Here is a 27,902-nt window from a genome sequence, read left to right on the forward strand (position 1 = left end):
GGCTGGGACATGTGTCTACTTCCAGGGAAACTCAGAATGCAGGAACCCCAGGGGAAAAAAAAGGGAAATACCAGCAGTGTTCTAATTCCTCAGATCTGATTTGCCATTTTTCTCCTCTTCAGCCTGTGTGCCTGCCAGGAGGCTGAGCTCCAGAAGGGGAAACAGAGGGAAAGTGGCAAATACAGGGGGAAAATGGTGCGATTGTTGGGCTGAGTGGCAAACAGTCCATTAAAAAAACAAACAATCGAAACCAGAGGTGTTCCTCTGAGGGAGTGTGAATGGCACATTGAAATCTTATCGGCTGTTCGGACAAAAGCCTTATGGCTCACTGCTGTGCCCAGAGTTCACACTCCAGTTTCGGCTCCACATCTGCAGGAAGAAATTAAAACAAAATTAAAACGTTGGGTTGCAACTTGCACTGTCATTTCTTTGAGAGGCTGTACCTACCAGAAACCAGCGTGGGCTTCTCTTAGGTACAGTCAGGAACTCTGCTGGGTACACTCAGAATCAGCAAAATTCTGAACTAATTTGCAGGGAAAGTCTGAAGAGGCATGAACCAGGAGAACCTCACATCAGAAATACTCTGTCGCTTGCCCCAAGCCCTCCAGCACCTGGTCAGGAGTGGGCTGCAGGGCTCTGTCCTTCCTGGGATGACCCCACGCCTTGGCTGCTGTGTTTTTCTGAGCAGAGATGCCTTGTTGCCAAGGTTCACTCTTCAGTTCGCTGGGAGGAACAAATTACATTCAAGACCGAATGGCCACATCTGGTTTTTGACTTTGGAGAAGCGTCAGTGTTTCTCTTTGGGACCGTGTAGCCCTGTTAGCCAGAGGGCAGAGCGCTGGGGGAACACGGCCCTGGGTGCAGCTCAGCAGCCTGGGTGTCACGGCAGGGACAGCCCCATGGCGGAGCGGTGCCGGACCTCCTCTCTGGGAGACTGGCCAAGGCCAGGGCAAGCCCACAGCCCTCCTGCCAGGTCAGCCAGATCCAGAAAACCCTGTCAAGAGAAAAAACTGCTTTGTTTTGGGGTTGGTAGGTAATAGGGACCTTCTTCACCCTCTGTTTCCTTGGGCTTCCTTCCGTGCTGCGTTGTTTTTCCCCAGGGATTGGTGATGGGACCGTGGGGTCGGGCTGGGTGAAGAGCTGGGAGCTGCCCTCCCAGTTTCACAGCAGCAGTTCTCGCCCTGGGAGCCAGCTCCCAGTCCCATCCTGCTGGGGTTGGCACTGGGTTTTGGGAATGGGGGTGAGCAGGCAGCAGTGCACAGGCTTGGATAGAGGAGGCTTTGGTGAAGGGCTATTAATCCTGTTCCTGTCTGTCCTACATCTCTCCCCAGCTCACTGTTGCTTTGAAAGGGAGCAGCAGGGAGAAGGCAGAGTCTGGTGCCGGAGCTCCTTCAAGAGGGGGGAGCACTGCTTGGGGTGCCAGGTCACCCCTGTTCTGAGGATGGGGATCCCAGACCCTGTGCAGTTTCAGTGATGCCCGCTGCTTGATTTTTGCCTTGCTGTGTGCTCCCTCCCTCTGGGCTGCCTTACACTGCTCAGGGGAGGTGAAAGGGTGATCCTTCTACTCTTCGAAGGATATGAAGCTGCCTTAGTGCAGCTCTGCCTTGCTGGCTGTGCTAATTGGCAGCCTTAACGGCGAGGGACTGGACTGACACAGGTGGATCTGCTGGGAGGCAGCACAGCCGTGCTGGTCCCTCCTCACCAGCCTCTGTGATGGCTGGGGAGCCCAGGGGCTTGGTGTCTCCACCCAGGGCTGCACGGCAGCATGTGAGTCGGTCCCTTTATAGCACAGCCAGAGAGCTGCTTTTATTCTGATCCGGAGTTCTGCCTGTTTCCTTGATGTGCACTGTGCCACTTGAAGGCTGGGCTTACTGAAGCTGGGTTTAAGTAAACACTCAATTGTAGTGTTCTGAAGCACGGATTATGCAAATGAGAGAGCCTTTTGGTGGTGTGTTTGAATGGATTGAAATACTTACGACATAACCCTCTGCATTAGGGGATATCTAATGATTTAACTGATGCAGAAATACCCTGCTGAGGTATTTGGGAGTAACTCCCAAGATTTTGATCAAATAGAGGAAAATACTAACATCTGATAATTGGATTTTTTTGAAGAGGAATAATAAATCCAGCTACTTCATTTGCAGGGTGTAGCAGTGCTGGAGGTCTTCACACCAGCAGTGGGAAGCTGGGGGACAAGCCCCTGCCAGAAGAGGTGGTGTTTCCAATCCAGCGTGGGTAGAGGTGTTCCTGACCATGGCAGATCCACTAGTGTGATAAACAGGATCAGCTTCCTCAGATTATTTTATATCCCAGTCACTGTGTATGGTTCCCAGCTGATAAAAGTGCTGAGCTCAGCAGCCTTTTGCACCCCAGTGCGCTCTGGCTGCCAGCCCTCAGCCCTGGAGATCCTGGAGAGTCCTCTTGCTTTTCAGAATGGGGATGCTGGGAGTGCTGGTGCTGCTCCGATGGGATAACGCTGATGCTTTAGAAGTTTGCTCAAAGGCAGCTGAGGAGTGGTGGTGGTTTAGCAGGAGGGTTTGAAGGGGCCGGCTGGGGTAGCAGGTTTGGATTGAGCTTGCATCTCGAGAGCACTTCAAGTCCTGTGGAGTTCCTGGAAAGACTGTCCTCGGCTCCAGATTCCTCTGGACCATTCCTAACTTGGAGAAATAGTACGGAGATTGAGCAGGAGAGGGAGGGAGTGCTGAGTGAGGAAGGGAGTGCTTTTTGAGGGAGCAAAGCTGGTTACTTTTGTCAGCGTGATTCCACTGAACCTGAATGGCAGAGTTGCCAGGCTTAAATCTGAACATGAATTGCTGTGAGATTGAGGTAGGAAGGAGAGGAATGCCCAGGTACAGAACTGCCCTTCATGCCTGTTCACGTTGTCCATCCTCAGCCTTGAAAGCATAAATACAGACTTGATCATCATCTTCACGAGGTGAAGATTGCTAGGGGACACAGGAGTGAATTTTAACTGGTCTAGTCCCTGCTTGATATGTGCTGGGGAGAAGCGTTGGGAAGATGCTGCCCTTGCACAAGGCATGTGGGTAATGGAGATAAATAGATAGAGATAGATATATGACAAAGCACCATACCTTGAAGTGCAATGTTCTTTTTGGTAGTGAGTGCAAGCAATAATTTGATAGATGAAAGGGTAATTTGTGATTTAAATACTTCCAGTTGATGCTGGGGGTGGCTTGTGATGGGGTTTGTCATCTCACTTGGCCACGCATTTGTGGCATGGGAGTGAATGTGTGTGGAGCTGCAGACTGGCCAGGCAGACCTGCAGTGAAAGGGGAAGCACGAATTCAGAGTCTCCAGCCTGTAGAGTCAGCTCAGCTTTTCACTGTGTGGAGAGTAAAGCTGTCTGAGCTTCCCTGATGGTGCTGGCATAGGTGCTGTCAGTACTGGATTGGGCCATAGTGCTGGGAAAAGTGTCCAGAAGCATGTAAATGTTTCCCCTCTCCTTGTAACAGGCTATTGACAAGCTGTACTCTGTGTGCAGGAGATGCTGCTGGTGGCCGTGCCATGGGTGTGCGAGCAGAGTGGTGAACATGGGGTGGGATGCTGAGAGGGGAGAGATCTGTCAGGAAGATTTCCTGAGCTCTCCAGGAGGAATCAGCCTAGAGGCATATAAAAATGGCAGTGAGAAATGCGTTTTTCTGCCAGAAATCACCTGCCATGGGTGTTACGTATAAGGCAGCTGATGTGCTAAGCATCCCTTGTTGGGAGGTGGAAGGTGTTACTCCAGGGTGCAGCCAAGTGGGAAGGGGAGAGCAAGGCAGAGGCAGGGCTGGTGTGGCACAAGGCTGGGGCTCATTCAGCTGGCGTGACCCCAGCTCAGCAGCTGGGGCTTGCCTTGCTCTCAGGAGCAGCTGTGACCATCCTCAGTCAGCCCAGTGAAAGGGACTTACTGGAATGGCAACCCAGTAAGGTGTGGGACACTGAGCTGGCCGTTGGCTGCCACGGGGAGAGGAGCTGCCTGAGGCATCCTGAGCGTAAGTGAGGGGAGACAAGTGGAAGCACATGTAACTGTGTTTGTTTTAGTAAATCAGCGGTTTTCCCAGTGACTCAAAGGAGACAAGGATGGAGCTGTCACCTCAGTTGGGAAATAAGACCCGCTGTATAAATAGGCTGCATCATTTTTCAGAAGGCTCTGGGTTGGTACAGGAGGGAGAAGGGCACGGTGCTTCTGTAGAAACCAGAATTTACATGCCTGCACATCGTGTGCAGCTGACTTGTGTTTGTGGTACAGCTGCTTGTATCCTTGCAGTAAATGAGTTGGCAAGGTGAGGAAGGCAGCAGCAGCACCAGCTTTTGGCAGCAGTGGGCAGTTTATTACATCACGTTTAAAGCCTTCCTGGGATGTTACTTTCCTGAAGCCTGGAGGCTGCCTGAAATAAGCTTCAGTTGCACAAAGTCTGGTTTATATTCCCTGCTGTCCTCAGAGGTCTCTGCTGTCCTTCAGCTGCCCCTGTTTCGTGGGGGGACTCACAGCTCTCAGCTCGGAGCAGGGTGGGTTCAACCCTTGGAGCTGCTGGACTGGAGAGACATCCCACGGTTAGTGGTCAGGGCTGGAGCTTGCCTCTTCCTATAGTGGTACCACTGAAAGGGAAGGGGTTAATTAAAGTCCCTGTGAACAATTAAGGGGATTTTAAGAACCTGACTGCTTTGGGTAGAGATGGGTGTTCCAGAGTGCAAGTTGCAGGTGCTCTGGGCTCGTTTTGCTTCTTGTGACAAGTTGGGAACCGTGCAGGTAATTAAATGCAGATTTCAAAAATGTACAAACCCCTCTGGCTCAGGGACGATTTGGGTTTAAAATCTTGAAGTGATGGGGTTTTGTTGGGCTTCTCTTTTAATTAGCCACTACAGGTACAAGTTGATATGGCTCCTTTATGTCAGAGGAGAGGTGCCCCTTGTGCTGCTCGAGGTCCAGAATTCCAGAGCTTTTGGCTTACTTTTGTATGCTCCTTCCTCTTGGAAGTATTTCTTGGAATCAGGAGGGGTTTTTTAAATCTCCTTCTATTTGGTATGTCAGAAATTCAGCCAGTTTTCTTGGGTCTGTTTTTATTTGCCTTAGTACATGAAAGACACATTCTTGCAGGAAGCTCTGTAAGGAGGGGTGGGTGGTTTGGTTTCATTCAGGGCTGGAGGAGCAAAGAGGTTTAGTGCTAAAATGGTTAGCTAAAGGGCCACAGCATAGCCAGCCAAGGAACTGGTGCATCCCCAGGGCCATTTATTCTCATTTTCAGCATTTAGCTGTGACAGTGTGTTCGTGTATTGGGGTTTGGGGGAGAACTGGGGGGCTGGAGGAGCTGCTGGGGGTCTGATGGGCTCAGCAGAGCTGGTGGCACGCTGGTCCCTCGCCGTCTTGGTGCCTGCATTTTCACTTCACATCTTGGAGGTGAAACCCTCTTGTTTGGTGTGCCCAACAAAGGGCAGCAGAGCTGCACGGGGCTGTGGCTGGACAGGGTGAGTGCAGCACGGGGTTCAGACGTGCTCCTTGATCTCCCAGCTGTAAGGCAGCCGGGCTGGGGGACCGGCTGCTGCTCAAAGCAGGGACAGGAGACTTGGGGAGTCAGTTGGGTTTCACCCCGTGAATTCTCTTCCCCGATGTTTACTGTGCTGATCTGAGAAGCAGCTGAGCTTGGCATTAATCTGGTTTATTTCACATGACAGTTTTCTAAGGTTAAACTTAACGATGCTGTCAGAGGGACTTTGTTCTTTCTTTTTACCTGCTGCTGATTCCAGGAGGTTCCTGGAGCCCAGGCATCCTTCCCTGCCTGCCTGTGTATGTGTTCCCATGCCGTTGTAGTTGGTTGTACCTGCGGACAGGTGTCACTGCAGCATCTATTTCTGCAGTACGAATACTTCTTGAAAAGTAACAGTTTCCTCACTTCACCCCCCACCCCCCTTGCTTGAGACGGGAGGGACCTGCCATCAGCCCGTGGGCGGTGTGGCAGTGACACCCCCCTGACAGCCAGCACCCGCCTGGCTCTGTGAGCCGGCAGTGATGCCACAGGCTGTGTGTGTGGCTGCTCAGTGTGGCACTGTGCTGGGGATGCAGGGGGATCCTTTCAGGGGAGAGACCAGCTTGGGACCACAGAGCCGTTACCATCACCACACACCCTGTGACCCTGCCTCCCCTGCCACCCTGCCTCGAGCAAGGAGGGGAAGTGGCCGTGCATCACTGTGGTGACATCCTTAGGCACCAGCAGTTTTGTCCCCTGTCCTTTGAATTCTTGGCCTTAGGATGGGCCATCCTGGCAGCTGCAGAGACTGGTGCCGGGTGGCTCCTCTGAGCTCTTTGGAGCCTGTGGTGTTTGGTGCCTCTACGTGGGGTTTGCACATGAGGAGCAGCCTTCAGCAGCTGGGAAGTCCTGCTGTGAGCTAAGAAACTGCCTTGGGCAGTTTGAAAGTAGCAGCTGCTAAAAATACACCCGTATTTAACTTTCAAAGTTTGGAAAGCATGGCTGGACTTCATTGCTGTGGGGAGTGCAGCAAGAGGTCACTGGTCCAGCACCATCCAGAGCTCCATGCTCTTTTTCCCATTCTGTTTAAATGACAATGAATTAAATGTTAGTAAGTGACTACTTAAGTTCTGCTTTGATCGTCTGACAAATTGCTCAGTTCAGCTTCTGCTCCTTAACTCTGTTTAAAGAATGCCTGAGCCCTCAGGAGCCAGGAGAGGCTGGGATTCCCTTTGGAATTCTGTGGAGCTGGGAGAGGCTGGGATTCTCAGTGGGATTCTGCGTCTCATTGAGTGCTCTGAGGGGTTTTACCTGCGGGAAGCTGGGACCTGCACTCCCGGGCATTTCTGAGCACACACGGGATCTTCACCTGGGATTTTCCAAGGAGAACAACACGGGGCTTTCAGAATTGTACCAGGGCTGCCGGCCAGCACCAAGGCTGGTGAGCACCTTCCCCCTGGGATCAGGCAGGGGATGTGCCTCCAGCTATGGGGGGCACATGGGCAGCATCCTCAGCTGCACTGAGGGCTCCCAGTCTGCTCCAGCACAACGCAGTGGGGTCCCTGCGTGCCCAGCCTTGTCTGTGGCCCTACTGGGCCCTCAGGTGGGGAACTGTGGTGGATCTCTGCAGTCTAACTGCTCTTTCTTTGCCTGCTCTAACAGAGTTGCAGTTTTAGAAGCAAAGCCAACGCAGGGGCTTTGGCAGAGAGAAGGTGCAGAGCTCCTGAGAGCGAGTGATGTTTTCCTGTAGCCTTAATGATATTTACACTGCAGTGGGACGGATAACGTAGATTGTATCTTTATTTGCTCAGTGTGACTTACAGAGGATCCTTTGTTCTGTCGTTTTATTGTCACTCTGTTTTCTGGAGAAAGTGAGGGAGGCCAAAGCTCTGATGTAGGGGCTGAAAGGGACACAGAGTGTGTGATTGCTTGTTAGCCGCTTGTTAGATACGGTTTAATTAGCGCGTACAGCCGTCATGCAGCTTTGGCTTTGGCCAATATTGATCTACAATATCAGTGTTACGAGGCCTGGAAAGCTCTTAGTGCAGGAAGTCACTCTGAAGCTGCGTGGAAAAAGTCTGTGGCCAGTCCAGGGCCTGTTGGGTCCGGCTTTGCAGGCAGGTCAGCAGCGCCCTGCCGCTCCCCTCCGCTTGGGCAGCGCAGAGCGGTGCTCTGAGCAGGGGTGTTCAGCAGTGGGGGCTGAAACCCGCGGTGTTCCCCAGCGTTTCCATCTCCCAGTGCTAAGCATTACTGGGCATGGCACGGCGGTGGTGGGGCCGGACGCTGCCCTGGGGCGCGCTGGCAGGGTGCTGGGCTGCAGCATCGGGTGGTGGCTGTGTGCTGGGGCTGAGCTGCCGCTGGAAGTTAAACCAGCCTGTCCTCTGGTGTGCTGTGATCCCCTCTGGAGCCGGCAGCGGAGGTCTGAAGGCGCTGCCTGTCCCTTCGGCCTGGGAAGGCTGCTCCATGCCTGTGGTGCCTGCCGGGAGGGCTGCAGAGCTAATGGCACTCTGCTCATCCAGCCTGGCCCGGCTCGGCCTGGCACCCTGTCTGCAGGGCTGCAGGGCCGTGGCTCCTGCTGGGGTGCTGGGGGGTGCTCTCCCTCCCAGCCCCCTCCTGTGCCGAGTCTGTAACTTATGCAGCGCGAGCTCCCCTTCCCACCGCTAACACCAGACTGCTCATCTGGTTCCCACGGAGCTGTCACACCACTCCAGGGTCAGGTTTGGGTTCAGACAAAGTGACAGGCGTGTCCCAAGCCCCTGCCCCGCCGTGGGGTTCATGGCCCAGGCCTCCAGCCCTGCACACCCCTGCTTGATTTCACCCTGCTGCGGCTCGCTGCAGGGCCCGGGCGGTTGTGTGTTTGGTGGGGAAGCTTTTATTGTGCCTCAGCACAGGTTTGTGGGGTAAAACAAACGCCTGTATCAGCCTTTGTTTGCCCACAACACTTCTCCCTCGCTTGCCTAAACTTGGGCTTTGTTAAAGCCTTCGCTCTCCCTTTCCTCCCCTGAGCAAACACAGCGGTATCGCTGGGTCTCTGCCGCCCAATCTGAATTACTTGTAGACACAGCTTCAATTTAGTCATTTTTAAACTATAAGCTTAGCTAATTGTTTTTATTTCTTTGCTGCTGAACGATTTATTCATTGCATCCTGTCCTTCCCTTATTGCCTAGGCAGTACAAAACTTTATTAATCAATGTTGTCTTCCTTTTGGCAGGGTTTGGTTGCCTCCTTTATCTCTCCTCTAATTATTTTACATTTATCTTTCTCTCTGCTGTGTGTGCCTCCAGGCGCTGTGGTAAGACCTTACATGTGTGGTTTTCCAACAGCCTCCCCTTCCTAACATCCAGCTGCTAGTGCTTCATCTGTGAGCAGTGCTGGCACACTCTGAGGGTAACGAGTGCTTTGCAGGGTGCAGGAGCACGCTCAGGGCAGTCTCCTTTTCAGCTGTTCCCTGGTTCTGGGAGGTGCCCTCCTGGGCTGAGTACCTGCAGTGTGATGGCCCCTGGGCTGCCTGCCTAGGTGCTTTCCCTGGCTGTGCTCCACACGCCCCATGCATGATGATGGTAATCGAAATTACATGTATCCTTGGCTTCTCCCTGCTGTCTGTCAGCCCCCCTTGGCCTCCCCATGTGTCTTCTTGTCAGCCCCCAAGCCGAGCAGCTGTGCTCACCAGGCTAAGGGAGGCGGAGGAGGAGCTGGGGATGTGGTGTAGCTAGGTCACGCTTTACCCTCAGTGATGAGCACTGGCCATGAGCTGGATTTGCCTGGGGATGAGGGGCTGGAGCAGTGGATGCCCCTGTACTCGCTCGGGGGGCTGAGCAGGGCTGCCCATCACCCGGGTCTGGCACCCTGGGGACACCCGGGCAGGACTGCCCTCCTCCTCCTCCTCCTCCTCCTCCTCCTCCACCTCCACTGGCCGGTCCCTGCTGTGCCAGCCACCCTGGGAGCCGAGCCCTCCCAGCCCACTGCTCCGGCCTGCCCCCCACTCCCCTCCCTCCCCTCTCTTCTGCTTTGCTTTTCTTGTCCAGAAGTGACTAAGCTTCCTGTTATTCCACTCTGTCAGTTTTTCCCCAATTCTGGTGTCGGTTGTGCAATCGTTCCCTGCCAGCAGCTTCCCCTGCTGCTGTCCTGCTCCAGCTCCCTGGTGCTCCCGTGTGCCTCTCCCAGCCACCCTTTGCTTGGGGCAGCCCTCACAGGCAGTGGCCTGCATGCAGTTGGACTTGTATTCATAATGAGAGGTCAGCCCCAGGAGAGCTTTAGCTGGTTACTCCAGGAATGGGCTGCGAGCCCCCTTCAGCCTGCACAGGGGCAGGTGGTGCTTTGGGTCCTCCTTTAAGCACTGATGTGGGTGGGTGTCTGATAGAGGTTGGTCCTGTGCATGGAGGAGTTAGTTCTGCCTCTCTGGAAGCGGTGGCCATGTCTTGATTGCGAAGGGTTTTCCTCCAGCCAGTGGCAATCCAAGGTGTCCTCTCCGGTGCAGCAGCGGCTCCGGTGAAGAAGGCTTTCCTTCTGCACCTCCGAGGGCAGCGCAGAGATGGAGGAGGAGGAGGAGGGCAACTCTCCTGGGTGCCTGGCACAGCCAGTGGGGTTGGCAGAGCTCAGGATGTCTCTCACAGCCCCCCAGGACACGAGGACCACTCCCAGCCCCACAGTGCAGCCCTCTGGGTCAGCTGGGGACATCCCCGGTAAGGTGCCTGTGGGGTTCGTGTGCCCGGCCCCGCCGCCTGCCTTCCTTCGCTGGGACCAGCACCCACCTCGGCTCCCTGGAGCTGCTGGGGTAAAAATAACCCATGGGAGGAATAAACAAGTTATTTTTGTGTATTAGGGGTGGCCACATGTAACTCGCTCAGGGCCTCGCCTCGCTCTGCCACCCAGTGCTGACTCAGACATCTCGGGCCTTTAGGAGCAACCTGAGGCTTTTCCCCTGGGTTTTGGAAGGCGGGATGGGGGCACTGGCACTTGGGGGGGTTGTCAGTCCCCTAGGAGGGGATGCCAGGCAGCACTGCTGCATCTCAGAGGGCTGGGACCAGGGGTCCTGCCCACCACTGCCCCCTTCTTCCTGCTCACTTGCCTCGCAGGGTGCTCTCTGGAGTGCCCCTTCCTCATGCTCTCTTGTCTTACCTATCAAAATCTGTGGGTTTTCCCTTTTTGTTCCCTTTTTGTGGAGGCACTGACTATTCCTGGCACGTCTGACAGCACTTGCCTTTGGGTCTGTTAAATTAAAACTGGGTTTGCCGTGTCTCCCTGCCTCTCAGTGCCTGCTGTCTGACAGTGTTCACGTGTGAGCCCTCCTTCCCTCCAAATCCTCAAACACTGCCTGCCTCCCACACCCAGCAGTGGCCAGGAGAGTGAGAAAAGGGTGTGAACAGCAAGGGGATGGGGGGATCCCCTGCCTTACCCTGTGGCAGAGGGGGAATTCATTTACCTTAGGAATCAGAGACATTCCCAGGAGACCTGTGTGCCCATCCCATCTCCTCCTTTACGTAAAATAGGATTTCTAGTCTTTAGCAGAAAGATTTCACTGTTTGGTGGAACACAAAGTTCAGCAGGGGCCAGAGCTGATGATTTTACTCCCATTGTAATTATGATGTAGCAGAGAGGAGAGTGGTGTTTGTTCTGCCTCGTGCATTGAAGGAAGGATGGAAGTTGTAACTTTCTGCCAGGTTAATCTGTATCTTTTAATGATTGCTCTTGGGAAAAGGTGGAATTGAGCTTTAGGAGAAAAACTGCTGAGGGATGGGCTGACCCAAGTCCAGAGGAAAGATGTGGGGCCGTGGCAGAGCCCGGTGGGTGGGCGGCAGTGGCACAGGGTGGACTTCCAGGGGTGGTCACTGACCTGTGTGTGCTTTAAGGCTGGAGGTCTGTGTGTTTGGGTGTGGGTGTGTGCTGCTGAAGCACCCACTCAGTCTTGCAGGTCTGGAGCTGGGTTTCAGGCTGCCTCTGGACAGCTGGCCCTGGGCAGTGCTGTGGGAGTGCCCAGTAATGCCCTCTGTGTTCAGCGTGCTGCTTGCAGCAGCTCGGGCTCCATCCGCGCGGTCCATGGGAATCAGATGCTGGCACCTCTTGGCTGGGGTGGGACACAGAGCAGCCGTTGGCTGGGGATCCTCCCTGCACCCACCCCACCTGCTCTGTCACCCTACCTGTACCTGCCACCTCTCTGTGCCCCCCGGGCCGTGGGGCACACGGGGGTGCCAGAGCTGGGGTGACACGAGGCAGGGCATGGCGTGGTGCTGGTGTCATGCCCAGTGCCCATGGGAAGCAGGACAGTTAGACTCCACCAGCCTCTTGAACTCCAGAGCAGCTGGGGGTGAACAGGAGCCAGGCCCCCGCTGGGGCTGTGTGTGGGGTTTCAGTCTGGGGTGCTTTTACTACCACCTAGACTGGGTGGCCTTGATTTGATTCCTGTACAAGCAAACTGTAGGAAAAAGGGCAGAGGTGTTAAGTTTGTTTTCAGTTGCTGAAGGCAGAGCTTGGTGCCAGGTGTCCCCAGCTGTCTCACTCCTCTGCACCCCTGGCATCTCCCTGCTGCTGTTTGCTGAGATGTGTGTCTTCCCCAGGCCCCTGACTTCGCTCCCCTTCCCCTCCCTAACTGCTGTGCTGGGTCTGTTTTGGCAGTGCTGGTTCTGTGCAATAATTAAGTAGAGAGGTTTGGATGGTTTTGAAGCAATCTGTTTGCTGTATTGTAAAATGCCTCAGGCGTGGGGGGGGGGATCAGGGGCTGGAGAGCTCCCTGCATTCCTGAAAATCAGGTCACTTCTCCTTTCAGCCCCTTCCAGTGGCCACGCTGGGCAGTTGGTGCTTCCCTAGCCAGTGAGATGTGCTGGTCACTGGGCTGCCTGGGCTGCAGTGCCAGGCAGCTCTTGCAGAACCCCACGGAGGGTTGCTCTGCAGGGATTTCGGCAGAAGGAGACCCAAGGTCTTTTCTCAGGCTGGTAATTTGGATTTGTGATCCTTTGCAAACTGTTGGAAAGAAGTTTTTAGTGCCATGGAAGAAGCTATTCCCTTTTCCAGGTAAAAATAGCAGTTGCTTCCCACAGTGCTGCTAATGTGCTCTTTGTTACCGGTGTAAAGGTTCACCCAAGCCCTGTGCTTGGTGTTTGCTATGAAGATTCACTGCCTGCTTTTCAGGCTCACAGGGGAGGGACACCATGCAGCAGAGCTCCTTGGAAATCCCGTCCCCAGGCTTTGGCATTGATTCACAGGACAGGTCTCATCTCAGTGCTTGGCCTTGTTTTCAGGGAAATGCTTATTTGTCTGAAAATCATTCTGATATTTCTAAGAAGCACCTCAAGACCTGACAGATGTGACGTTCTGTCCCTTCCCCAGACACTGGTGCTCTGCCCCAAATGGTTGGTGTCACCAGGGAGGAGGCATCGCTGAGCATCACTGGGGAGGCAGTGTGCTCAGGCTTCTCCGTGGTTCCCTGTGTGAGTGTGTGAGCCTGCCTGCTCACAGGGTGCTGCTGGTCCTGCCAGCTGAGACCTCCTCTGCCAGCAGCGCTGGAGGTGGCCACTGAGGTGGTTAACACCCAGAGCATCCTCAGTGTTTGACTGGAGCCTAAGAGACAGTTTTCAGTGCAGCTTTGAGGTGCCAAAATGAGCCAAAATTAACCCAAATCCGGCGTGGGGTGATGCAGAGAGCGCTTGCCAGATGTTGAGAGACCCCACAGGGCACTGACAGCCTGTGGCTTCCCAGAATTTCAGTTAACATTTGGGGCTGGTAGCATCCCTGGAGGGGAGCTGACCTTGCCCTGTGCTTCTTTGATCAGTCCTGGCTTCTCCTGTCAGTGTTAGAGCGGTGCCTCAGCGAGCTGGCTGTGCTCTGGGGTAGGAGGGACCAGCAGCCCCGTGGGGCACTGGGGACACTGTGGGGGGCTCTCACCACCAGTCCTCTCTTGGGATGCAGTGGCCAGACAAAGGCAAACCAGGACAGCTTCATTCACTTGTGCTCAGTGAAGTTGCAAAGCCAGGTGCTGTTTGAAATGAATAATTCCCATGGTTCGACCAGAATTGGTCATTTAACTTCACTTGAATGAGATGGTATTTAACAACTACTCTCTCCCCAGTGGTGCAGGGAGGTAATTTTTAGCCAAGTTTGGGAATGGTGTCAGTCAATCCAGGTTCATTGGGTTTCAGTCCATAAAGTATTTGTCTGACAGATTCATTCCAGTTGCACTTAAAATAGTGTGTTCAGATGTCGTGTTTGCTAGAAAAAAGGCAAAATACTACAGAAGAGACAGTGAGAAAATGGAGAGGTGAATCAGTCCATCTGAACCTGTCAGTAGAACCCCAGACACGCTGACACGTCAGTGTTTCGGGGTGTGGATCCAGCAGTGATTTCCTGTGTGGGGCTTTTAAATCCCCCTCCCCTGAATGGAACCCAGGCAAACCCAGTGGCAGGGGGTGACCTTGGGGCTGCTGAAGGTGGGCTGCTGGAGAGCAATTTATTGATGTGACGTCAAGGTTTGTGTTATTCAGCAGTGACCTTAACTATAAACGCCAGCGGCGGCTGCGCGGCGCTGGCAGGCTGAGCACTGCAGTCCCTGTCCTCAGATCACCTGGGGCTTCGTCCCTCAGCAGCCACGTCAGCAGCTAAGACAGAGGTGGATGAGGGGCCTCGGGGTGATGTGCTGCCTTGCTGCAGCCCAGCACACGGGCAGGTGTGATGATGGGTGTGATGCAGCAGCTGCAGCCTGCTGCACGTGTGTTCCTAGGGATCGCTCCTCTCTGCGGGGTAAATACCAACCCAGCCTTCAGAGTAACTCTGACAGTCAATGGGTGGTACAGGGGGGTTAGAGCCAGGGGGACTTGGGACATCCAAACCCAGCAGGTGAGGTCAGCGCAGGAGAGCCAGGAGGGGACCGTCCTTTCTGTCACCGTTTAACTGGGTTCAGGGCTGTACCCGACCACCTGTGCTCAGGCTTCCCTGTGCCCAGCGCATCTCCACCCTGTCTCCTTTGGCTGTTGGAGCAGCCTGTCACCAGCTCTGCGTGTTATCTTTGTTTTTGAGTTACTCCCACAGCTCTACAGTGCTCTGCTGGTTCTGTGCCTAGAGACACAGGGATGCGTTTCAGCCGTGGCGAGGTGGCGTGCAGGCAGCTCCGGAGCCCGCTGCGCTGCTGAGGATTCACCAGCTTCCCCTGCTCCCCCCTCAATTGCCATTGCTAAAACACCCCAGGCAAGCGCTTTGCAGGAGCGGTGGCAGAGCAGGGAGGAGCAGGCAGGCACAGCTGGGAGGGCAGCTCCAGCGCTGTGGCAAGCTGCTGGAGCAGCCCCTGGAAATGAGATGCAGAGCTTAGAGAGGGAAATTAATTGCATGTATAATTAACGTGAGATTTTCTGAAAATATTTTATATCTTTCTTAAAGGGTATTTTTGGTTTTGCAGTGGGTATATTGTGAGTCAGTGCCCAAAGCACTCCTGTTTAGGAAGCAGCATGGCAGTTTGCAGCTGTGCTCTGTCAGCGCTGCCACAGCCCAGGCACTGCAGTTGCAATGCAATGGTGTATCACTGCCATCCAGCCTCCTCAGAGCTTCAGGGAGGGGAAAGTACTCTTCCCCTTTCTGAACTAAAGGATTTAGTATGGAGGGGAGACACTTTCTCCCTCTCCCCTCCTGGTTCTTGGGCTGGAGCTCACCCCAAGCCCCCTGCCCATGGCTTGAAAGGGGCCCTTTGATTTCTGGCCGCATCCAGCTGCAGGCTGGGGGGATGCTGGGCAGGAGGGTGCCAGGCTGGGGACACACTGCAGCCACAGCTGTTGGTGGGGGCTAAAGGCAGCCCTCAGCGGGTGTCTGACCAGGGCTGGGGGTCCCTCTGGCAGCAGGTGCTCCACCAGGCTCTGTGCAGAAGGACGGTGCAGCGATGCTGCTTTGCTCCCTCTTGTGCCACTTGTTTGCTCTGCCTGTTCTGTGTGTTGCAGGGTGGATTCGTTCTGAGGATGCTGGGGTAGTGCTTTGTGTTGTGCCTGCACAAGGTAGGGAAGAGCTGTGTAAATGGAGCATCAGACTGGGGTTGCTCCTGCTGCAGCAGCGCGGCCGGCGAGCTCGCTCCCTGCGCTCAGCCTCCACATGCTCTCCACTCACAGATGTGACCACAGGTCATGGCAGATCCTCTCTCTTGAAATCACAAAAGCAAGGTTTTATTTTTAAGCTATAGCAACTCAGTTTTAAATATAGCCCCTAGAATGGAGAATTCTGCTGGGTATTTACACTTGGGTGAGGACACTAATTATCCAATTGAGATCACCATGCCAACCACCTCTCCTTTCCTCCAGGTAGAAGAGACTTAAAATACCAGCCTGCCGCAAGAGCAAGTGCAAGTGGTTTCCTCTGGGGTTTCTCTTGTATTTTATATGTGCATTTATCTACCTAAAAAGTTCTGCTTGGTAGCTAATAAGAAAACTGCTTCAGTCACCGGAACCGCAAAGGGTGTGAGGAGCTGGAGGCAGCAGGGAGGCAGCCTGGTGGGTTTCTGAGCAGTTGGAAAGTACCTCAGCCACGTAAGGAGTAAGTGATGAGGTGCACGGTGTTGCCCCTCTTGCAGTGCTCCCTTTTTAACCTGGCTGGAGATGACACTGACCTGTTTGGGCAGCCCTGCCCTTTGTGCTGGAGGCAGCGTTTGACAGCATGCCTGTTCCCTGTTGTGCCACACCAAAACAAATTGGAAGCCTGAAAATGCTGTTAAATATTAATAATGCTGCAGCACATCCATTAAAGGGCAGCAGTGGAACCCCACAGACCTTCCTCTTGCTGCTCATTTCAGTCTTGTACTCACAGCCCCTGAGGTCCCGGGCGTGAGGCTGCGTGGTGAGGGGCTGCGTGGTGAGGGGCTGCGTGGTGAGGGGCTGCTTGTCAGGCTGAGTCATTGCCAGGGAGATGATGCTCTGTGCAGAGAAGCGCTGATGGAAGCGGTGCCTGGTCACTGGTGGGGCTTTGAGCATCCCTGCCTTCCTCATGGCCCCTGGGCTGGCCCCACGTGCAGCTGTAGCGATAAAGAGATTAAACCCTGTGTGTGTTTCGCTTGATCTTGGCATAAAGTCATTCGTTTTACTCTTAAAATGTTAGTTATTACATGCTTGAGTAAGGATCCTAGGGATTACTAGAGATTGCTCTAACAGGATTTATGGCTTTAGGAGCTCAGTTGCTGTAGTCCTTGCTGGAAAGGTTTTGTAGCTCCTAATGCTGCCGTTATCCACGTGCCACCCTGGGGAGACAGACGCCTTGGGGGGGGCTTTGGTTTTCCTGTGTAGGCCTGGAGAGATGCAGTTCCCTCTCGTCCCAGTGGCAGGGGACAAGCGGGGGTCTGCTGGGAAGAATCCTCTGTTATCCTGTCGCAGTGGGTAGTCAAGACTGGGGGTGGCAGTGGTTCCATCCAAAGCAATGCCTGGAACATGTCCATACAGACAGCGTGGGTATGCAGACACTGCATCAATCCCAAGGTGTGTTAAAGCATTGGAAACAGATTTATACTTCAAAACTGTTGAGGCTTTTGCCTGTGGCTGTCAGGAAACAAGGATTCAGGGTGGCTAGGTGGAGTCTCCAGCAGCCTCCTCACCCCAGGGTACAGGCTGAGACCAGCTGGGTGACGCCTTGGTGACACCAGGGTACTGCATGGGCAAAGCACGGTGGTGCAGGCATGAACTTCACCCACATCCCTGTCCCCATCCCCGTCCCTGAGCCACTGGCCCTGGAGCTGGGGATCACTCTGTGCTTCCCTGTGTCTCTCCTGTCTGCCCCTGCTCGGGTTGTGCAGTTTGCCTTCCCGGGGGTGATGGGGTGAGGGCTGGGCCGGGGCAGACGGTGCATCCCAGCTGGGGGAGAGAGAGGCTCCGGGGAGTGGGGAGAGCCCAGCCCTCCCTGCAGGCCTGGGGAACAGCTGCTCTGCTGTTTGCTTTCCTTCTGGGCTCATGCTGGGAGCTGCCTACTCTTGCTTTTGTGTTTGGGGGGGTTTTAAGCCTGTTGCGTTTCATGGCAGTGAGACCGACCCTCTGTGATTCTTCCTGTATGAGTGCCATTAGCAGAGGGATAAATTAGAGGGCTTGAGACTTTTATCTACAAGGTAGACACCCAAAGACGTCATTAAGTGGTCAGTTCAGCGTGTTTTATGGCTGTGCTGCATATGAAAATATGCACAAAGATAATTAAAAAGTATAAAACTTTCAGCCGAATCAATTTAATTACTGTAACCAAGATCCCATCCTGCCAGAAAAGCCAGACAAGGCATCATCTTAGCAAGGCCCTTTTGTAAAGGCAGGGTAGGTGCCTGCAGGAGGCAGGGATCACTGGTGCTACTGGGATGTGGGGACATGGGGCTGCTGTAAGGGGGCCCGGGCACATCCCCAGCCCCGTGGCAGCGCGGGTGCCGTGCAGCAGTGGCTGCTGGCTCCTCTCAGACCCTGTCTGTCTGTGGGGCTGAGCTGGGAACCACTCCTTTGCCCCCATTCTGGGAGGGCAGATTTTGGCAAAGAACTCCCAGAGCGACCAGGAATAACTGCAGAAGCTCTTGGTATTATTATTTTCCCTCCTCTCTGCAGTACCAGCCATAAAACTGTAGCAAGAATTAACCCAATAAATAAATAAACGAATCAGAGGAGTGTGCTGGGAAGAATTTTGCTCGGCCACTGCAGGGCTGCTCTGGCTCGGGGTGACAGTGTCCCTGGCACACTGGTGGGGTGGCAGGCTTGAGCCAGGCTTGAGGGAGCTCCAAACCAGAGTTAAATGGTTCTCCTGAGAGCAGCCGAGCTTGGACTGGTATTCCTGGAGGCAGGACTTTCCCAAAGGTACCCGGTGTGTCTGCTCAGTGTTTGCAGTGCTGTGAGGTGTTACTGCTTGCCGTCCTGTCCCGGAGTGCTGGTGTGGGGCAGCAGCTGGAGGGTGAAACCCCTGGGCTGTTCTGAGGAGGCTGATTGATGGGAGTGCTGAGGCAGCCATCACCCTGCTGTGTGTTAGCAGTGTTGTTATTAATGGGTGAAATGTAATTTACCTGGATACATAACACAGCTGTAAAAACAGCCTGAAGTTTGTAGGAATATTGATGGAGCAGAAGAGCTGTGGTTAATGAGGAGGAGGAGCAGGCATCAAGTGGCACCTTCCAGCACTTCCCTGCAGTTGTTTCTTGCTTCTGCTTGTGATGAGCTTACGTGACACGACACGTGGCGTTTACTGGGCTCAGTTGTTTTGGCTGCTGAGCCTCTGGGTGGGGGGGGGACTCTGACTTGCCCCCTGCCAGCAGCAGCGGCGCCCGTGCCCGGGATGCTGGCAGCCGGGGATGCTGGCTGGCCATGTGTGTTTATGTCAAGTCCTGTGTTTGGTAGAAACTCAGCAGTTGTTGGCAACATTTCTTCTTGCCCTCTGCTGTTTAATCAGCTCCTTATCACGTTCTGTGCTGCCTTCCCTCCAGGAGCAGGGACTGAGCCGTGGGTGTCCCAGCTTCTGGCCAGTCTCTGCGTGGCCACGCTGCCTCGGCACAGGGTCAGCACCGTGCCTTTCCCAGGCTGCCATCGCCTGAGGCACTTGCACCCTGCGGCTGCAGGAGAGCTTTATCTTGACCCCGGCAGCTCTGTGCTTGGTTTTGGGTTGGATTCTGCCTTGCTTACAAGTTCCTTTAAGTGTTTGAGGATGCTGTTACACAGCAGGGGCTGGCAGCATCCCTCTCGCCTCCATGGCTGCTGGAGCAGGAGGCGGGATGGGCAGGGAGGTGGAATTGGGCTGTGTCCCAGTGGGACCTTTAGGGAAGGATCTCTAGAGCAGAGTGATGTGCTCCGGCAGACCGAAGCGTGGTGGTGGTACCCAGGGACACGGGTGAAGTCTGAAGGGCAGCCTGGGCTGTGAGTGAGGGGGGAGACCTGGACTGCCTCATCCATTGCTGACTGCCTCAGCACCTGCAACCTCTGGCTCTGAGCATCACCAGGTCACTCCCTGAGCTCCAGAGGGAAGGTGTGTGCCTAGGGGGGTCTCCACGTCTCCATCCTAGGCAGCTGCACCGGCACACGTGCCCATGTGGTAGCCTAACCATGATGGAGCCAGGAACATGGTTATGGTACATGAAACAAGAGCCTTCTGGGTGCTGCTGTGCTGTGGGGAATTTTCACTTGGTACATGGAAACCACGTACAAAACCAGAGCTTCACAGATGGTTTTCATCTTGGTCACGGGGGCACGAGGCATTGATCATCCCGTCTGTGCTGCGCAGTGCCTCCGTGATCCTGGTCCTGCCTCTGGATCACTGCCTGGCTCCAGAGTTGTAGGGCAGCAGTTGGCTCACTGGGGCTGCAGTCTGGACGCTCCAGCTCAGTAAAGTAACTCCAGTAACTCCAGTAATTCTTTTTCCTCAATACAGAAAAAATCTTGCTTGGCAGCCCGGCTACTACAACAGGGTGAGGGCAGAGTTTGCTTGTAAAGGCCAGCCCATGGCTCACGTGGAGTTCCATGCTTCCCTGTAAACCCTGTGAGCACCCAGATAAATAGTTTTACCATTTACAGGCAATATTGGGATTTTACATCATCTTCCTGCTTGGTTTCAAGGCGCCAGCTCTCTGCTGCTGGAGGGATTTTATGCTCCCTAAAAGCGCGAGATGTTCGGAGTGTTTGTTTTGGATCAGAAATACTTGATCTGCTGCAGCCTCACCGTTCAGCCTGGCTGCTGGCTCTGGCTCCTGGGGAGGCGAGAGGGTCGGGTGCCTGCAGCACGGGGGGCCGGTGGCCGGCAGAGCCCCCGGGAGCATCAGGGGAGCGTCCTCCGCTGCGGCCGGGGCTGCTCAGCATCGTGGCACGTGCGGCATCCCCCCAAGGCACCGGTGTGGGTCGGTGGGTCTGGGGTGTGCAGCGCTCACAGGAGCAGCTGCTGCCCACAAGCTGTGTTTGTTTTCAGGAGGAATCCTGTTCAATACAGGTCACAGGTTGATGCAGAAACGCAGGACTCTGAACGGCACAGAAATGCTGTGCAGAGCCCATCGTGATGCTGCAGGCAGTTCAAGGCCATGGCCAAAGGCCCTCAGCAGACATTACAGCCTGCTCCCTGTAGATGCTTTTGTGCTTCAAGCCAGGTACTCTGCACCCCGTGGCGCCGGGGTGGTCTCCTGGGTGTAGGGGCAGTGACAGTGGGAGCAGCACTGCCTGCGGGATCACGTGCTCACAGAGCCACCTGCAGAAGGGGGTTTGCCCAAACCCAGAGCGGCCCCGTGTTTCTCCCACTGCAGTTGTGGGGTGGGACAAGCAAGAGCAGAGTCTGGGCTCAGTTTGTGTTTCCTGGGGCACTGCAGGGTCGTTTCTCTGTTGAGGCAGGGGTCTGGCTCTGGGGGTGTGGCACAGCCTCTGCACAGCGGCTCCTCGTGCCCGTCCTGCTGCCCATCACCAGCCGTCACGGACACCCCGCTTTCCTCTCCTGCATCACAAGCCTTGTTGCTAGGCAACAGTTTTTAATTGGAGCATTAATTTGGCTGCAGGCCATGCCCAGGCAGCAACGAATGTTAAAATTCCAGCTGAAACCACATGTAGGTTGGCACAGCAGTGTCTGTACGTGCAGTGTGCATGGGTGGGAGCCCCGTTTCACCCTCCTGTCTGCTGGGTGGGTGCTTGGAGGTGGTGACTGCCCCCCCGGGGCAGTGCTACGGGGATGCAGGTGAGTGTCTGGGCCCTGGAGCAGGGGATGAAGCACAGGAGGCTTTCCTGGGTGTGTTGGAGGGCAGCAGCTCTGGTTGGGGCAGGCGCAGAGCGGCGCAGCGAGTGCTGGGTGACCGGGGTTGTGCTACCGCAGCGGTACAAAAATAGCACAAACAAACAGACCCAGCAGGCCGGCGCAGGGGAGTTTTCAGACTTTCCCAGCCCAACTGTGCTCACAAAACTTGTCTGCACAGATGTATTCACTTCAGATGGTGGTGGGTGGTGGGTGCCACCGAACCGGAGGGGAGCTCGGTGGGAGTCGGGCAGTTTGCCCTGGCTGGGGGCTGGGAGTGGGGGTCTTTGCTGGGCCAGGGCCGTGCAGACACGCTGCCACCCCCCGCTTGCTGGCTCTGAGTGGTTTTACTGGGCGTGTGCTGTTGCAGAGGTACAGCCCTGAGCAGTGATGGTGGGACCCCTGCGCTCCCCGTCTGTACTCATGTCCAGCAGATGACAGCAGGAGCTGTGCTCATTATTCAGCCCCTCTCCACACAAAATTCCCTTGTGTTTCCTCTTTGGCTGAGCCCAGCCTCGTGTTTGATGGTCCTCCCAAAGCCTTCAGCCTGTCCTGCAGAGGATGCCCCTCTCCAAAACTGCAGCCATCCCAGCACCATCTGTCAGCTCGTTGCCAGTGGCATTGCGAGTGCAAGTGCAAGCACAGTGTCTCCTCCCTGTTGCAGGGGGCTGTTTGCAGGTTCTTGGTGCTGAGCGGTGTCCCCCCACGCCGGTGCACCCCATCACAGCCCAAAACTCATGCAGATGCTGGAGAGAACCCCAGAACCAGTGCAGATGCCAGGGGGAATGCTGGCAGCAGTCAGACCTGGTGGCACTGCAAATAGCATCCCTGCAGAAGTAGCCCAAGCAGGGGTCATCCCTGCTTTGCAAACCTCAGCCTGCAACTGTGGGTGCTGGAGGCGGCGGATGCAGTGGGTTGCTGGAACTGGGATCCTACTGGGAGAGGAGGGCTCGTGTTGGGTGTCACACTGGGTGACAGCACCGCAGGTGCCAGGACACAGCAGGGTGGCCTGGTCCTCCCTGCTGTCCTGCACCCCACGAGGGCTCGCTGTGGGGCACCTCCATGGCCTGCTTGCTGTTTCCGAGGCCAGGGGCTTTGGCAGTGCCCCTGCACGGGGGCTGCTCTGTGCCCACAGGGCTCCCGATGGCCTGTGTCCCGAGGAGTAATGACCTTGAGCAGTTTGCTAATTAAACCTTATCTATTGCATCACCAGGCTGTGCTTTCCAAGAAAGTTTTAGACTGGAGCCAAGCGCACCAGGGTGATGAGTTTGTGTGGCAGATTAGAGCCTTGTCTAAGGTGTTGGGAAGTAATTGTTTTGAATGTAATTGGCCTGAGCAGGTAGTGGAGCAGTGAACGTTCCAAGGGCTTAGAAGAGCTTTGCAGGCCTGTGGCAGCAGCTGCCCCAGCTGCTCAGGGCCCTGCTGCTCAGTCCTTGGAGCAGATACCTGCACAAAGCCTGTGGGCTTCGGCAGCTCACACACACCTTGCGTAGCGGAGGCAGAAGCTGCCAGTGATGTGCTGGAGCTGCCAGGGCCATGGCACGGGAGCGGGACCCGATGCACCCAGAGCTCTCTGCAGGTCTGTTGGATGAGAGCACCTTGGGTGCCTTTAGTTTGTAAACCCACCCCGTGTCCACAGCGTTGGTCAGGTCAGGCTCCCCTCCGGCCTTCCAGAGTGTTTGTGGGGCACAGGGGGGGTTTCCCAAGCTGGGGGCTGCACAGTGGCTGTGGTGAGCATCGGGGCTGTCACTGTGCTGTGAGCCCCAGGGCTGCAGGTGGGTCACGCTGGGTGGCAGCACACTGAGCTCAAACTGTTGTCTTGTTAATTAGTTATTGACTTAGGCTGGGTTTGCCATTAAATATTCCCTCAAGGAAGAAGTAAAGCTGGTTAGTGCCCGTGTTACCTACGCTGTAACCACAGCTCGACCTCAGAACCGAATCCCAGGGATACTCCTGCCATTGCTAATTGTGCACTCGGGGTATTTTCTAGAAGGAAAGAGTTGCTGTTGGAGTTCTGACTCCTGGTGTGGGCTCTGCCCATCGGGATGGTGCTGTGGAGAAGAACACGGCGGTGAGCTCATGGAAATGGAGCGGCTGGGTCAGGCGCACAGGGCTGGGCTGCGCCCGGCACGTTGCATCCCATGGCCGGGCTGTTCCTGTGCAGCATTCCAGAGCCATGAACGTGCCATGCAGAGAATAGGAAATAAATCTGCATATTAAATAATAAGAAGGGGGGAGCAGCAGGGAGCGAGTGGTGCATGAGGACTGACTGGTGTTCTTGGGTGCGGGGGAGCGGTGTGTCCCCACAGCCAGCCCAGCACCGCTCCCAGGCATGAGGAGGAAGGGCTCTGGGGACGCTGCTGGGAGGAGGGATGGTGTGGAAGGTGACACGCCAGCAGATCAGCTTGCACACAGACGGCTTTTCTGGGCACTGCCCTTGCAAGCCCTTGCTGTTTCATGGTGTTTGCGTGGCATTTAGGAGTCAGAGGTATTTGAGGGAGGGCCTGATCCAGCAGGCAGCGGGGGCGGATGGACAGACAGAGCCCCTGGGGCAATGCAGGGCCTGCATTCCCTTCAGCCCCCTCCTCCTGCCTCCCAAAGGGTGGTGAGGAGGCAGCCGGGTCCCCCTTTGCCTGTGGGTGCTGGCTTTGTGCTCGGAGCAGCACTGAACTGGGCAGGAGTGCTGGTGACCCCAGCTGGAGACGTTACCCCAGAGAGCAGCACCCTCGCTCCCCAGCCCCGTGGGGTGGCTAATGCCAGACCCCCACCCAGCACCACAGGGCTGGGGGCACCCCCTGGGCACAGGTCCCTGCCACCTACTCCTCCCCTGTGCCTCCCCCGCCGCCTGCTTTAGCCAGGGCCAGACAGCTTGAAATACTGCAGACATCATGCTGCCCCGATTTAATGAGGCTCAGGCTGCCGCTCAGCCCAGGCTGGGCTGGCTGCCTCAGCGTTGTTGATATGATAGCTGGAGAAAAACATCATGTGAGAGCGGCCCGCGCGCCCTCCCGCTCCGGCATTCCTGCTGGGAGGATGCCTGGGCCGAGCTCACCCTCCTCTTCCTCACTCCGTGGGGTACACACAAAGGCTCCTCATGACACGGGGCCATGGTACCCGGTGGGTGCTGGTTATTGACAGCAGGGGTGCTCAGCCAGGGCTGGGGGCCATCCATGTCTGGAGGGGACGGAGACACGCGGGTGGCCGAGAGCCCCAGGAACGTTTTTGATCAGAACTTTGACCCCGGTGGGATCCTGGTAGGACCCTGCTCGTGCTCTGGTGCAGCCTCTTGGGACGGCCCAGCTGCCGCTGTGGCCGGTATCCCCCTTTCTGTGGCCGGAAGGGTTTGGGAAAGGGTCTGTTGAGTGGAGTCCCCAGAGTCCCATGGAAAGGAACTGAGAAGCTCCTTGCACATGGGATCGAGGACATGAATGCAGTCTGTGTTCATGGTCGAGACTGGGACAGGGGATTTCAGCCTGTGGTTCCTGCTCCTGGGCTCTCTGTGGACCCTTCCTGAAGGTCCATGGGACAGGAGTAAGACAAGAAAGCTGTTTCCCAAGCAGAGGGGTCTGTGTTTCTTGTGGAAAATTCAAAAGGTCGAGAGGCAAACGCTGCATTAGAGTCCCAGCATGGCATGCAGACAGGAAAGATGGAAACCTTTTGATGGCAGCTAGTGATAACTAGGCCTAAGCACGGGTTACCTGGGGATAGAGTATGTTCTTGTTGTCTTTAACTCAGAGTAAATGGTCTTCCTTAAACGTGAGCTGCTAAGCGAATAGAAATGATGGCTTTGATGAGGAAATGAGGGAGGGGGCTCCTTGTTACCCAGGAGCCTGAGGATGGGGCAGTTGGTCACTGGAATGGCTTCCTCTGGCCTTAAAGTGCTTGCATCCGTGAGGAACCTGAAGCTGGCCTGATGCACAACATATACTGCCGGACTAAGGATGCAGCCTGGAGAGGTGTGGGGCAGCCTGAACCCCTCTCTGAGTCCAGCAGCGTGCTGTAGTTTCCTGTTACTCATTAAGTCTGATTTTTACACTGTGCTAATGTAAGATACTGTCTGCCAGCCAGCTAGGGGATGTGTTGTTTTGCCCTGTGTTGCTCAGTGGTAGCAACCAGGAACACAGGGTTTAGTGTCAGAGGAAAGCTGACATAAATAAAGCTGTTGCACAGCGCTCGCCTTTTACCTGCCGTTCCCTGTCGCTGCGAGGCTGTGGGGGCGAGGTGCTGGAGCGAGCTGGTTCTGCAGGGGTGCAGGATGGTGGCAACACCCAGCTGGGTGCCAGTGAGGCAGGAAGGGGAGAGCCCAGGGTCCTTGGTCCGAGCGCATCCCTGGGCTGGACGCGTGGCGTTCCCTGGGCGAGGCGTGCTGTGCGGTGTGGGAGGCATCCTGTGCAGCCCAGGCCAGCCCCTGTGTGGGTCTGCCTGCTGCAGGGACTGCCTTTGGTCCCTGCCCCTCTCACTGTGCCATGCTGGAGGGGTCTTGGGGAGCTCCCAGGGCGGCACAGCGACCAGCAGATGCACATGTGCACACTCCATAAACACGGGGTCCTGTCACCACCACCCACGTGCCATTTCTGCATGCCCCAGGAGAAGTGTTTTCTCAGGCCATGCATGTTTTCCCTCTCTTACCTGTAGTCCAGGTGGTGTGCCTGGAGCTCCTGGGCCTTACCTGGCCCCTGTCGTGGTGGCTTGCCAGCGTTTGGAGCTGTGTCACTGGGGATGTGTCCTTGTAAGTCACTCCAGTGGCCTTTGGGTGCGTGGGCTCTGCTGGGAACTGTTGCGGCACCCGAGTTGAGCCCCGTCACAGGGCTGTGTCAGGGCAGCAGCCGCAGGTGAGGGGCTCAGGGAGCCCCCAACACGAGCAGACCGATGCCTGGAGGCAGACGGGGTCGTGTGATGGGGACATGTTTTGTTCCAGGAATGTGTGGGAGATGGGAGTGTGCTTGGCAGGATGAGCTGCCTTTGCCGTTGGTGACAGCGGTGGGCTCGGTACGCAGGGGGTTTCTTTCACAGTGCTGGAGTGCTGCCTGCAGATCCCACCGAGCTCAGAGGAGTTTTCTTCCTATCAGGTGTATCTCCGAGGCAAGGCTCCCTCAGGTGTCAGTTGTCTGACTCTGAAAATGAGTTTTAAGAGCTTTGGGCTGCTGCAGGACAGACGGACTGGGAGGGGGCAGCTGCAAACCCCTTATCCCAGCCTTTGGGGGAGACACATCAGCAGGCAAACAAGGCTGCTGGCAGCTCTTACAACCAGAATACATCTTAACTTTCTGAGCAGCATTGCAGGATAAGGTCAAGCTGTATGGAATTCATTTCTTTCCTGATAAAAATTGGCTTTTTACTCCTCAAATTAAGGCTGTCTCTTGCCTTGTCATTGTTCCTGTTTGGATTTCTTTCAGAGACAAATGAGTAAAGGAAACCCAGTGTAATTTAAGGAATGTGTTTTTTTTCCAGAGAAGGATTGGTCTGTGTGTGTTTCACTGTTACCATCCCTTCAGTGGAAGTACGGGCTCAGTAGCAGTGTTGGTGTGTAAAGCCTCCCTGTCAGTGGAGCTGTGCTGTCCGGGAGGGCAGCTCTGGTACCATGGGAAGAGGGGTTCTCCTCCCAGGAGGGGGGTTCTCCCCCCTCAGCCACTCACCGTCTGAGAGGCTGTGTAGGCAGACCTCTTCCCCCTGGTTTTTGCAGTGGGGGGGTTGGTTTTGCAAGGTCACCATCATGCCCAGCACCCGCTGCCAGCCCGGAGCCGGGGGCACCCGTGTCCAGCACGAGAGCCCGGTACCAGCGTTCACTGAGCAGGGCTGTGCAGAGCTGGTTTGCTCCGTAGCAGGGAGCTGCTGTGGGGTTTGGTGTGAGCTGTACCTAGGAGTGCTTCTTGTTGCTTCTTCACGTGACCGGCTGTCGAATCCATGAACACTCCTGTCCTTAGATAAAATTAGCACATGGAATTTGTGATCACATCTGAATTCACTGACAAATTCAGAAACGAGTCAGTTCTGGCTGTTTTGTTTGACTCACACAATTGTGACACACACACAGGGCACACAAGAGCTGTTCTTCAGAGGTGCTGTGTTCCAGGTGTAGCCGAGGCACAGAGCCACAGGTGTCTCCTGGCAGTGATGCTCCTACTGCTTGTGCCCCTGTGCACAGAGAGAGGAGCTGCTCTGAACACGTCTGAAGAAGCAGTGAGCTTTTCTGGGCTGATGGCTGCAGCCAGACCATGATTCTGGGGTTGGGTTTCTGGCCCCCAAAGGCAGGCGAGTCCCAGGGCAGAGCTTTCACTGAGCAAACCTGTGCACACAGAGCGTGGCCACGCTGAACCTTCGCAGCAACCGGTGCTCGTTTGCCATGAGCACCTTCTGAAAGAACTGCTGTTTCTGAGAGTTGGGCTGTAGATACATAGTTCAGAAGGGCAGAGCAGGTGAGGAGTGCTGAGTGCTCCGGGGAGGATGTGAGAGGAGCAGGCAGGGGCTTCCCTCCTGGCTCTGCAGCGTGTGGTGTCTGTTGTAGCTGATGACATACAGAGCACAGATGCACCTTTTGCCCCAGGGCAGGGTCAGATTGGATATTAGGGCAAAGTTCTTCCCTGGCAGAGTTGTGGGGCTGTGGCACAGGCTGCCCAGGGAGGGGCTGAGTCACCCCCTGGGTGTGTTTAACAGAGGGGAGATGAGGTGCTCAGGGAGCTGGTTTAGCACAGGACAGGGACAGTTGGACTCGATGGTCTTAAAGGTCTTTTCCAACCTTGTGATGCTGTGATTCTAAAGCCAATC

The 27,902-nt window shown here is 55.4% G+C and overlaps 1 protein-coding gene across 7 annotated transcripts in view; it reads left to right on the forward strand.

Moving 5' to 3' along the window:
* The window catches only part of MBNL1 (muscleblind like splicing regulator 1), an 83,404-nt gene that overhangs the window by 31,639 nt on the left and 23,863 nt on the right, over positions 1-27,902 (forward strand). The gene's annotated exons all lie outside the window — the stretch shown is intronic.

Source organism: Gallinula chloropus (assembly GCF_964237585.1).
Source record: "Gallinula chloropus genome assembly, chromosome: 8".
Classification (NCBI taxonomy): Eukaryota; Metazoa; Chordata; class Aves; order Gruiformes; family Rallidae; genus Gallinula; species Gallinula chloropus.